This window comes from Triticum urartu, chromosome 7 (assembly GCF_003073215.2).
Source record: "Triticum urartu cultivar G1812 chromosome 7, Tu2.1, whole genome shotgun sequence".
In the NCBI taxonomy this organism is placed as follows: domain Eukaryota; kingdom Viridiplantae; phylum Streptophyta; class Magnoliopsida; order Poales; family Poaceae; genus Triticum; species Triticum urartu.
In genome coordinates this window covers 577,053,428-577,065,316 of record NC_053028.1, presented here as the reverse complement: position 1 = coordinate 577,065,316, position 11,889 = coordinate 577,053,428, and positions in this window count along the sequence as shown.

Below are 11,889 nucleotides of genomic sequence, written 5' to 3'. Positions count from 1 at the left end.
GCTCCCTCGAGCGTGCCTTCCAAGCTGCAACAATCGACGACCCCGACAGTTAGGGCGAGCGCCCTCCTGAGGCCACCCCCAAGAAGAAGAAGAAGCTGCGTCACGCAGGGCCTCAGGAAAGCGGCGCCTCGTCAGGATCGGCGTCCGCGCCTGGGGTGCCTCCCTCCATCGCATAGGGAAGTGCGCCCAGCGCCCCTCTCGGGCAGGGCTTGGGGGCTCTCTTCTGGAGGGCCTCGGACTTTGCCAGCAACATGAGGGACGCGCTTGTGCACAACTTGGAGGCGTGCTTCATGGCACGTTTCCCTCAAGAGAACATAGGGCAAGGAGTGCCCACCGCTCAGGAGTTCATCACCAAGACCACTCAGGAACTGCAAGACGTGAGGGCCATGCGCGGCAGCCGCCGCTCACCAGGCGCAACTCCCTATCCAGGCGAGGATGCCGGGCTGCGCGTCTGCATCGACGTCCCAGGGCTCAATCGGGCCACCTCTCAGGAGCTTCTCTGGCCTTCGCGCATGGGACGCTGCGAGGGCCTACCTCATAGTTACATTCGCATGCCCTTCGGTCTGCCGAGCGTGGCGGCTACCTATCAGCGCAACCTGCGAAGCATCCTGGCGGCTCAGGAGGCCAGCCACCATGCGGTGCTGACGGAGATGAAGACGGTCCTCGAGGAACCCCCTGGCCCCCCAGGGCCTCCCGAGCCTCAGGGCCCCAGTGGCTCATGAGGGGCAGCCCACTCGCCGCACACCTTCAACTACCCCAACTCTCCTTCATCAACAGAACCAGGTGACATTTTCCACAGTTCATTCAGCTGGGAGCGCCCCCAGGGTTGCATCATTCCCAGGCCGCATGGGTCCGTCCCTGTGGCATGTATCTTTCCATTTATTCCTTTAGCTTACCCTGTTGGGGGCGCCCCTCGGGTTGCATCATCCCCAAGCCGCTTGGGCCGGACATGGTGGCATACATCTTCCCTGCATTTACCTGTGCTAGGTTTCTTTCCATGCTTAATCTATCTATGACTATCGTCTGCTCTATTGTCACCCACCATGGGAGTCGCGCGCCGGCCGACTTTCTTCAGGACCCTTCGCGTTGTCTAACCATTTCGCAGGACCAAAACAGCAAACAAGAACCAAGACCAGGCGCAACCCGCCTTGAGGTTGGGCCTCGTGAGTCCCGCACTGGCTCACGAGCGCCCAGATACACCTCGTCTAGCCCTGCCGTGCAAGCCACGTGTCAGGGCGGGGCTGTACACGCCCCAGGGGCTCTCCGCAACAGGGATTCCCCACTCACGCACCAGAAGCAGATAAGCGATCACCACGGCGATCGGTGCCCTTCCTTGCGCTAGCTTGCAGGAACTTCATGAGGGCCATAGCAGGCGGTACCACGGACTCTCTCTCTCTCCTCATGCGATTCTCTTGCGCATTAAAAGGGGGGGCTCCTGAGCATCGCGCCTCAGGAGCTCTTATCGGCTCTCCAGCCCTCACCCCCTGGCCTTGACCACGGCACGCGACCTGGCATACCAGCGGCGGCTGAGCTCGCTCGAGGGCCGGGACCTGAGGACGCAAAGCACCGAGAAGGACATGGAGGGGAGGGGAGGCCCGCACGGGCCAGACCTAGCCACACTACAGCGACCGGCGAGCGAGTCCGGCATGACCCGAGGAGCAGACCCCAGACAGCCAAAGATAAGTTCTCGCTCTGGATCCACCAGTCGCTTGCGGCACGAGACCCTTGCTCACTCCCTTCGCTGCCCTGCTGTGACAACGTTTTCTTCCTTTCCCATTCTAAGACAGCTGCTTGCGCGCTAAGGGGGGCCTCCTGAGCATCGCGCCTCAGGGGCTCTTACTGGACCTCGGGCCGCTCACCTCCTGGCCTTGACCACGGCACGTGACCTGGCATACCAGCGACGGCTGCAGCCTGCCTGGGGACCGGGACCTGTCAGCGTAGAGCACCAAGCTGCCGCGGGATTGGAAAGGGGAGGTCGAGCATCGGCAGGATATGCGCACACAAATCTTCATAACGGGGGCTATATTGACAAAAGGCATTACAGATGCTTTACACACCCCCACGGGGTCCGTTTCTTGATTCCTCGCAGGGAACAAAAGGGAAGGAATTCCTAGGGGTTCTATCTATGTGCACTAGCTATCGCCGACGCCATCATCAACAGTGGGCCATGTGAGGACAGTGCCAACCCCATCCAGCTCAGCGGCGACGGCGGCTGGACGCCGCGGCCCTACTCCAGGCTCGGCGGGACCTCGGGGGCACGTAACTATCATCGCTCGTCTCTGGGGACTCCAAGAGCTCAGGAGAGTCGCTGGAGGAGCTGCAGCCAAGACCAGTGGCGGGCCCCGCGCCCGCCGCAACGTCGCCTTGGCGACCTCCTTCTGAGCAGCACTCCAGGCGGCGGCCTTCCTCGTCGAAGACCTTGAAGAACAGCACAGAGGTGTCGTCGTACTCGAAGTGGATCGCGAGGGCGCCCTCCGCGCGGTAGACTCGGGCAATCTCACCCCAGCCTCGGGTCATGAAGATCTTCCTGGAGGCAACGGTCCCAATCTCTGCTCCAGTCACTGGGGCGTCACAGTCGGCATGCTGCAGCCAAGGTTTGCGAAGGCCCCTCGGCGGCGAAGAACGGCGGGAGGCATATCCAAGTGCTCTGGGGCATCGCCGCCCATAGCATGAACTCACGCGAAGAGTCTGCAGCATGGACCTCTGGGGCGACGGCGTGTGCCTCCGCGGCACGGCGGCCATGGCCCTGGCGCGAGCGGCGCCGCTCACCGCTCCTCCCTCCGGAATCGTCAGCATGAGCGTACAAGGGCAATGGGTACCCAGGAGGTGGCCTCTCATACCAAGGCCTCGACACCACCGGCCTCACGACCACCTCACGGCGATGAGACCTCCTTTTCTTCGGCGGGAGCAGCTCGGGCATGACGAGGGGAGCCTTGCCTTTCTCTGCGGCCGAGAACCTCCGGATCGGCACCATGTCTACACAAGCAAGAAGTGGAGCAAGGAAGAAGAAGAAGAAGAAGCAGGAGAGGCAGAGGAAAGATGGGCGACGGGGGCTCCGCACCCCACCCATTTATACCAGGAGAAGGCCAACCAGCACCCCCCATGATCACAGGTAATGATGGTTTTCCTTGCATGTCGCAGGGACTTGTCACATTGGGCAGTTGCTGAGGCAGCGTGGGGAAGCGGAGACGCCGACGTTCAATCAACCGCCACACGTCAACCGAGGCTACAGGCTATCGGGGCCTGCGGCGCTTCGCACTTAACCCTTGGCTTCGCCTCGAAGCCAAGCCCGAGCGCGCCTTGGGCTCGGGGGCTACTGTCGGCGTTCTGGGAACAGGGATCCCCAGACTTGCCTGCCTGCGGCCCACGGCGTGGCTTTGCTAGCAGGCATGTACGGCCCATCTTCATCAACAAGGAATCAAGACCCTTGCGAGGGGCCAAGCCTCACGAGGCGGATGACACAAGACCTCCTCAGGAGCGGCCTCGCCATGCCGGCTCATGAGGGGCGGAGACTTCAAGGTCGGGCAAACCTCATGAGGTTTCCGTGACGTAAGCCATGACGATCGAGACCAGGCGGGCGCCAGTGCGCGCAGCGTCCTTGTTTCCTCTTTGGTGCTAAGGGGGCAAGCGCAGGCTCGATGTACCAAGGCATCAAGCAAAGGTTTCCATATTGGTGCAACAAGACCAAGACCAGTAGGATGGCAAGACGGAGGTCACCATGGAGCCCAGGACGGCGTCACCGCCAGAACCTTTGGCAGGCGAAGACCACCTTTTGTCAGGATAGCTTGTACTAGCTGTCTCCTTTCAAATTGGCCGTTGTTGGCTCCCTTCCCGCTCAATATTTTGGGAGAGGACTAGGGACTCTATAAATAGAACTAGACACCACCATAGGAGGGGATCATCAAGATCATCCTCAGCCACACAAGTGCGCCAAGCACATGAACACCTCAACCTGAGGAGGCTGTTCTTGCCCTTGTACTGTTCGTCCTCAGCCCAAGAGGCAATCCACCACCACACTGGAGTAGGGTATTACACCACAACGGTGACCCGAACCAGTATAAATCTTGTGTCCTTTGTGTTACGAGTTTATCGAGTTAGTTCATGAGATCTAGGCTAAGTTAGGACGTGGATCGATAGGGGGAGATCTTCACGCGCACCCTAGTGGTCGAACCTTAAGGGTTCTGCCGAAACCCGTGATCCGACAAAATTATTGAAAACTCTGAAGAAGCATCGTGCTGCTACTGGATATACTCTTGATGATCTTAAGGGCATTAGTCCCATTCTATGTCAACATAAAATAAATTTGGAGAAAGACGCCAAACCATTCATTGATCACCAACGACGGCTAAATCCTAAGATGAAAGAAGTGGTAAGAAAGGAAATATTAAAGCTCCTTGAAGCAGGTATAATTTATCCCGTTGCTGATAGTCAGTGGGTAAGCCATGTCCATTGTGTCCCTAAGAAGGGAGGTATTATTGTAGTTCCTAATGATAAACATAAATTGATTCCGCAAAGAATTATTACAGGTTATAGGATGGTGATTGATTTCCGCAAATTAAATAAAGCTACTACAAAAGATCATTACCCTTTGCCTTTCATTGATCAAATGCTAGAAATATTATCCAAACATACACATTTTTGCTTTCTAGGTGGTAACTCTGGTTTCTCTCAAACACCTGTGTCAGCTGACGATCAAGAAAAGACTACTTTTACTTGCCCTTTCGGTACCCTTTGCTTATAGACGTATGCCTTTTGGTTTATGTAATGCACCTGCTACCTTTCAAATATGCATGATGGCTATATTCTCTGACTTTTGTGAAAAGATTTGTGAAGTTTTCATGGATGATTTCTATGTTTATGGATCCTCTTTTGATGATTGCTTGAGCAACCTTGATCGAGTTTTGCAGAGATGTGAAGAAACTAACCTTGTCTTGAATTGGGATAAGTGACACTTTATGGTTAATGAAGATATTGTCTTGGGGCATAAAATTTCTGAAAGAGGTATTGAAGTTGACAAAGCTAAAGTTGATGCTATTGAAAAGATGTCGTGTCCCAAGGACATCAAAGGTATAAGAAGTTTCCTTGGTCATGCCGGTTTTTATAGGAGGTTCATTAAGGACTTCTCAAAAATTTCTCGGCCTCTGACTAACCTATTACAAAAAGATATTCCTTTTGTCTTTGATGATGATTGTGTAGAAGCATTTGAAATACTTAAGAAAGCCTTGATTTCTGCACCTATTGTTCAGCCTCCTGATTGGAATTTACCCTTTGAAATCATGTGTGATGCTAGTGACTATGCTGTAGGTGTTGTTCTAGGATAAAGAGTTGATAAAAAATTAAATGTTATTCAATATGCTAGTAAAACTCTAGACAATGCCCAGAGAAATTATGCTACTACTGAAAAGGAATTCTTAGCAGTTGTATTTGCTTGTGATAAGTTCAGACTTTATATTGTTGATTCTAAAGTAACTATTCACACTGATCATGCTGCTATTAAATATCTTATGGAAAAGAAAGATGCTAAACTTAGACTTATTAGATGGGTTCTCCTGCTACAAGAATTTGATTTGCATATTATTGATAGAAAGGGAGCTGAGAATCCCGTTGCAGACAACTTGTCTAGGTTAGAGAATGTTCTTGATGACCCACTACCTATTGATGATAGCTTTCCTGGTGAACAATTAGCGGTCGTAAATGCTTCTCGTGCTGCTCCATGCTATGTTGATTATGCTAATTACATTGTTGCTAAATTTATACCACCTAGTTTCACATACCAGCAAAAGAAAAAGTTCTTCTATGATTTAAGACATTACTTCTGGGATGACCCACATCTTTACAAAGAAGGAGTAGATGGTGTTATTAGATGTTGTATACCTGAGCATGAGCAGGAACAGATCCTACATAAGTGTCACTTTGAGGCTTATGGAGGACACCATGCTGGAGATAGAACTGCACACAAGGTATTGCAATCCGGTTTTTATTGGCCTACTCTATTCAAGGATGCCTGTAAGTTTGTCTTGTCTTGTGATGCATGTCAAAGAATTGGTAATATTAGTAGACGTCAAGAAATGCCTATGAATTATTCACTTGTTATTGAACCATTTGATGTTTGGGGCTTTGATTATATGGGACCTTTTCCTTCCTCTAATGGGTATACACATATTTTAGTTGTTGTTGATTACGTTACTAAGTGGGTAGAAGCTATTCCAACTAGTAGTGTTGATCATAACACCTCTATTAAGATGCTTAAAGAAGTTATTTTTCCAAGGTTTGGAGTCCCTAGATACTTAATGACTAATGGTGGTTCACATTTTATTCATGGAGCCTTTCGTAAAATGCTTGCTAAGTATGATGTTAATCATAGAATTGCATCTCCTTATCACTCACAGTCTAGTGGCCAGGTAGAACTTAGCAATACAAAGCCTAAATTAATTTTGCAATAGACTATTAATAGATCTAGAAAGAATTAGTCCCTGAAACTTGATGATGCATTATGGGCCTATAGAACTGCATATAAAAATCCTACGGGTATGTCTCCATATAAAATGGTTTATGGTAAAGCATGTCACTTACCTCTTGAATTAAAACATAAGGCATATTGGGCTATTAAAGAGCTCGACTATGACTTTGAACTTGCTGGTGAGAAGAGGCTTTTTGACATTAGCTCACTTGATGAATGGAGAACCCAGGCTTATGAAAATGCCAAGATGTTTAAAGAAAAAGTTAAAAGATGGCATGATAAAAGGATACAAAAACGTGAGTTCAATGTAGGTGATTATGTATTGTTATACAACTCTCGTTTAAGATTTTATGCAGGCAAACTTCTCTCTAAATGGGAAGGTCCTTACGTTATCGAGGAGGTCTATCGTTCTGGTGCCATAAAAATCAACAATTTCGAAGGCACAAATCCGAAGGTGGTGAACGGTCAAAGAATATGGCATTATATCTCAGGTATTCCCATAAATGTTGAAACTAATATTATTAAAATCGTAACCCCGGAGGATTACATAAGGGACACTTCCGGAATGTTTCAGACTCCGAAAAGGAATAGGTACGTGGTACGGTAAGTAAACCGACTCCAAAACAGTTCTAATGGCAATTTTTCTCTGTTTTGGAATATTTAAGAAAATAGGAAAATAAGAAGTAGACCGGAAAGGACACAAGGCCTCCACGAGGGTGGAGGGCGCGCCCTACCCCCTAGGCTCACCCCCTGCCTCATGGGCACCTCGTGTGCCCTCCGGACTCCGTTTTCTTGCACGATACTTCTTTTGGTCGGTAAAAATTCATTATATAATCTCCCGAAGGTTTTGACCACCGTATCACGCGAATATCCCTTGTTTTTGTTTCGAGTTGTTTCTGCTGCATATTTAGAGCAAGATGTCTTCTCAAGAGTCAGTCGGGGAGAGTCGGGTGTCTCATCCGACACCGGGGCCAAGAGCAAATAGCAATGCTGACCACTTTGGGCCATCAACTGAGGAAGAGCTGGAGGCCGATTTGAAAAGGATAGATGCCATGGAGGAGGATGAAGAAGTTACTTCCTGTTTCCGAGCAGGATTCAATATAGGGGAGCTACAGAGCTCGGCTATTCCAAACTCTGTCATCCCTTCCAATGTTAGATTTCTTTTTTATGAAAATACGAAAAAGAGTGTTACTTGTTCTCCCGCAGCTATGCAACATCCTTGGGTGAAGGGAGCTTTAGCCGTCATGGGCAAGCTCCGTAAGGAAATAATGGACCTCAAGCAGCAAGTCAATAAGCTCGAAGAAGAGAATCGTATATTGAGGGGCATCATCGCCAAGAATATCACATCACCACCCCCGAAGAAGGAGATATAAACAAATGGGTATGGGCACTCCCATTGGCAACTGCCAAGCTTGGGGGAGTGCCCCGGTATCGTATCACCATCACTTTTATTTTTACTGCTTTTCTTAGTTTGATCCTTTTGATAATATCTTGATCTGGTAGAATAAAGTTTTAGTATGATCTAGTTTTTAGTTTTGCTTGATGATCCTTCTATGTAATCGAGTCCGTGAGCTATATATAAGAAAGAGTAGTGTTGAGTCAAGGGCTTGATTGTTTTTCTATGATCTTGAGGGAATAAAATTAAAGAGAAGAAATAAAAAGAAATAAGGAGATCATATGGATCTTATGGAGAGTAATGAGCTCACATATAAAGAGTATGATGAATAAAAGTTGCTGAGAGTTGACAAACATAGTTTTGGTCATCATTGCAATTAGTAGGAAGTAATAAAGAAAGAGAGGTTTTCACATATAAATATACTATCGTGGAAATCTTTTATAATTTTGAGCACTCATTAAAATATGACATGCTAAAGAGTTGACATTGGACAAGGAAGACAACGTAATGGGTTATGTTTTCTTACATCTGAGATAAATTATATTGTCATGGATCATCCAACATGTTGAGCTTGCCTTTCCCTCTCATGCTAGCCAATTTCTTTGCACCAAGTAGAGATACTACTTGTGCTTCCAAATATCCCTAAACCTATTTTTGCCATGAGAGTCCACCATACCTACCTATGGATTGAGTAAGATCCTTCAAGTAAGTTGTCATCGGTGCATGCAATAAAAATTGCTCTCTAAATATGTATGATCTATTAATGTGGAGAAAATAAGCTTTATACGATCTTGTGATGTGGAAGAAATAAAAGCGACGGACTGCATAATAAAGGTCCATATCACAAGTGGCAATATAAAGTAACGTTCTTTTGCATTAAGATTTTGTGCATCCAACCATAAAAGCGCATGACAACCTCTGCTTCCCTCTGCAAAGGGCCTATCTTTTATTCTTGTCTTATACTTCATGCAAAGAGTCATGGTGATATTCACCTTTCCTTTTTACATTTTATCCTTTGGCAAGCACAATGTGTTGGAAAGATCCTGATATATATAGCTAATTGGATGTGATTTTTCATGGACTATTATTGTTGACATTACCCTTTAGGTAAAATGTTGGGAGGCAAAACTATAAGCCCCTATCTTTCTCTGTGTCCGATTAAAACTTCATACCCATAAAGTTAGCAACTGTGAAAGACTAAATGATAGTTGAGTATGTGGACTTGCTGAAAGGCTCTTATATTGTCTCTTTCCTATGTTATGATAAATTGCAATTGCCTCAATGACTGAGATTAGAGTTTGTTGGCTCTCAATGAAGTTTATGATTCATACTTGAAATTGTGATTGAATTGTTACTTTAGCATAAGGGACCATATGACTATATATATATATATGTTGTTATAAGAATGATCATGATGCCCTCATGTCCGTATTTTATTTTATCGACACCTCTATCTCTAAACATGTGGACATATTTTTTGATTTCGACTTTCACTTGAGGACAAGCGAGGTCTAATCTTGGGGGAGTTGATACGTCCATTTTGCATCATGCTTTTATATCGATATTTACTGCATTATGGGGTGTTATTACACATTATGGCACAATACTTATGCATATTCTCTCTTATTTTACAAGGTTTACATGAAGAGGGAGAATGCCGGCAGCTGGAATTCTGGGCTGGAAAAGGAGCAAATATTAGAGACCTATTCTGCACAGCTCCAAAAGTCCTGAAACTTCACGGAAGTCATTTTTGGAATTAATAAAAAATACTGAGTGAAGAAAGTACCAGAGGGGCCCACACCCTCGCCGCGAGGGTGGGGCGCGCCCCCTGCCTCGTGGGCCCCCTAGTGGCCCTCAGATGCCCATCTTTGGCTATATGTAGTCTTTCATCGAGAAAAAAATCATAAGCAAGCTTTCGGGAAGAAAATCCGCCGCCACGAGGCGGAACCAATCTAGGGCTCTGGTAGAGCTGTTCTGTTGGGGAAACTTCCCTCTGGGAGGGGGAAATCATAACCATCGTCATCATCAATGATCCTCTCAGCCGGAGGGGGTCGATCTCCATCAACATCTTCACCAGCACCATCTTATCTCAAACCCTAGTTCAGCTCTTGTATCCAATCTTTGTATCCAAACCTCAGATTGGTACCTGTGGGTTGCTAGTAGGTTGATTACTCCTTGTAGTTGATGCTATTTGGTTTACTTGGTGGAAGTCATATGTTCAGATGCATTATGCATATTAATACCCCTCTGATTATGAACATGAATATGCTTTGTGAGTAGTTACGTTTGTTCCTGAGGACATGAAGGAAGTCTTGCTATAAGTAGTCATGTGAATTTGGTATTCGTTCGATATTTTGATGAGATGTATGTTGTCATCCCTATAGTGGTGTCATGTGATCGTCGGCCACATGACACTTCACCATTGTTTGGGCCTAGAGGGAGGCATTGGGGAGTAATAAGTAGATGATGGGTTGCTAGAGTGACAGAAGCTTAAACCCTAGTTTATGAGTTGCTTCTTTAGGGGCTGATTTGGATCCATATGTTTCATGCTATGGTTAGGTTTACCTTAATACTTCTCTTGTAGTTGCGGATGCTTGCAATAGGGGTTAATCATAAGTGGGATGCTTGTCCAAGTAAGGGCAGTACCCAAGCACCGGTCCACCCACATATCAAATTATCAAAGTACCGAACGCGAATCATATGAACGTGATGAAAACTAGCTTGACGATAATTCCCATGTGTCCTCGGGAGCGCTTTCCTTCATATAAGAGTTTGTCCAGGCTTGTCCTTTGCTACAAAAAGGATTGGGCCATCTTGCTGCACCTTATTTACTTTTATTACTTGCTTCTCGTTACAAATTACCTTATCACAAAACTACCTGTTACCGATAATTTCAGTGCTTGCAAAGAATACCTTACTGAAAACTGCTTATCATTTCATTCTGCTCCTCGTTGGGTTTGACACTCTTACTTATCGAGAAGTCTATGATAGATCCCCTACACTTGTGGGTCATCACTCTGCACCAGGCCCGTCTGCACCGCCTAACACCAACGTCGACCCTACTGCTCCAACATCTTCTCCAACTAGGATCGAGTAGATACTCTATGTCTTCAAACCTTTTTGGTCTTACTCACAAAAGGGGGAGAAGCATATGAGTTGATAATCTTCAAGCGGGTCCATATGGGGTGGTTGCCTAAGTTTTGCTCAGTTCTTACAACTCTTGTTTTTGAAACTATTTTGCTCTTGAGTTGTAACACTTAAACTTGATGGTCGTCTGCTACTTTTGCTGCTACTTTGTGATAATATGATAAATCCCGCATGAAGTCATTCCGCAAACGCCCATTTCTCATTATGCATTTCATTATCTTCACTATTATTATATATGCATGATGAATTGTCTTCATGTGTTGAAGAGGATCTCCACAAAGTAAAACCTGCCATGTGCATTTGCATTCAAAAGCAAACTACTTATATGCACATCTTCAGGGGGAGCCTTTTACAACTTATGAAGACAATGCCTATGATCCTTAACTTTCACATACTTTTATCCCCATTGAAAACCACAACTAGTTTGTCATCAATCACCAAAAAGGGGGAGATTGTAAGTGCATGTACTGCCACCCCTAGTTGGTTTTGGAGTATTGATGACAAACTTAGTTGAGGGACTAATATGTTTGTGAGAATTGCAGGATAACATAGGTAGTAGTCCATCATTGATTTGGTTACCAGAGATGACCCCAGAAAATGTATGAAGACATTGAAGACAATGGTGGTTCGTGAAGACATTCATGACGAAGAATGACATGTGAAGACATTCACTTGAAGACTATGGAGTGCGAAGACATAGTTGTTTCGCAGTTTCCTTTTCTTTCTCAAAGGCTTCGGAGGTGGGTTGCTCTCAAACGACAAAAGTCGTGCACTAACTCTGAGTGGTCTCCACCCTCGTGGGCCCCTAGCAGCTCCACCAAACACCCACAGCCAAAGAGTTTTAGGCATCACTAAAGTTTTTTTATACGTCTCCAACGTATCTACT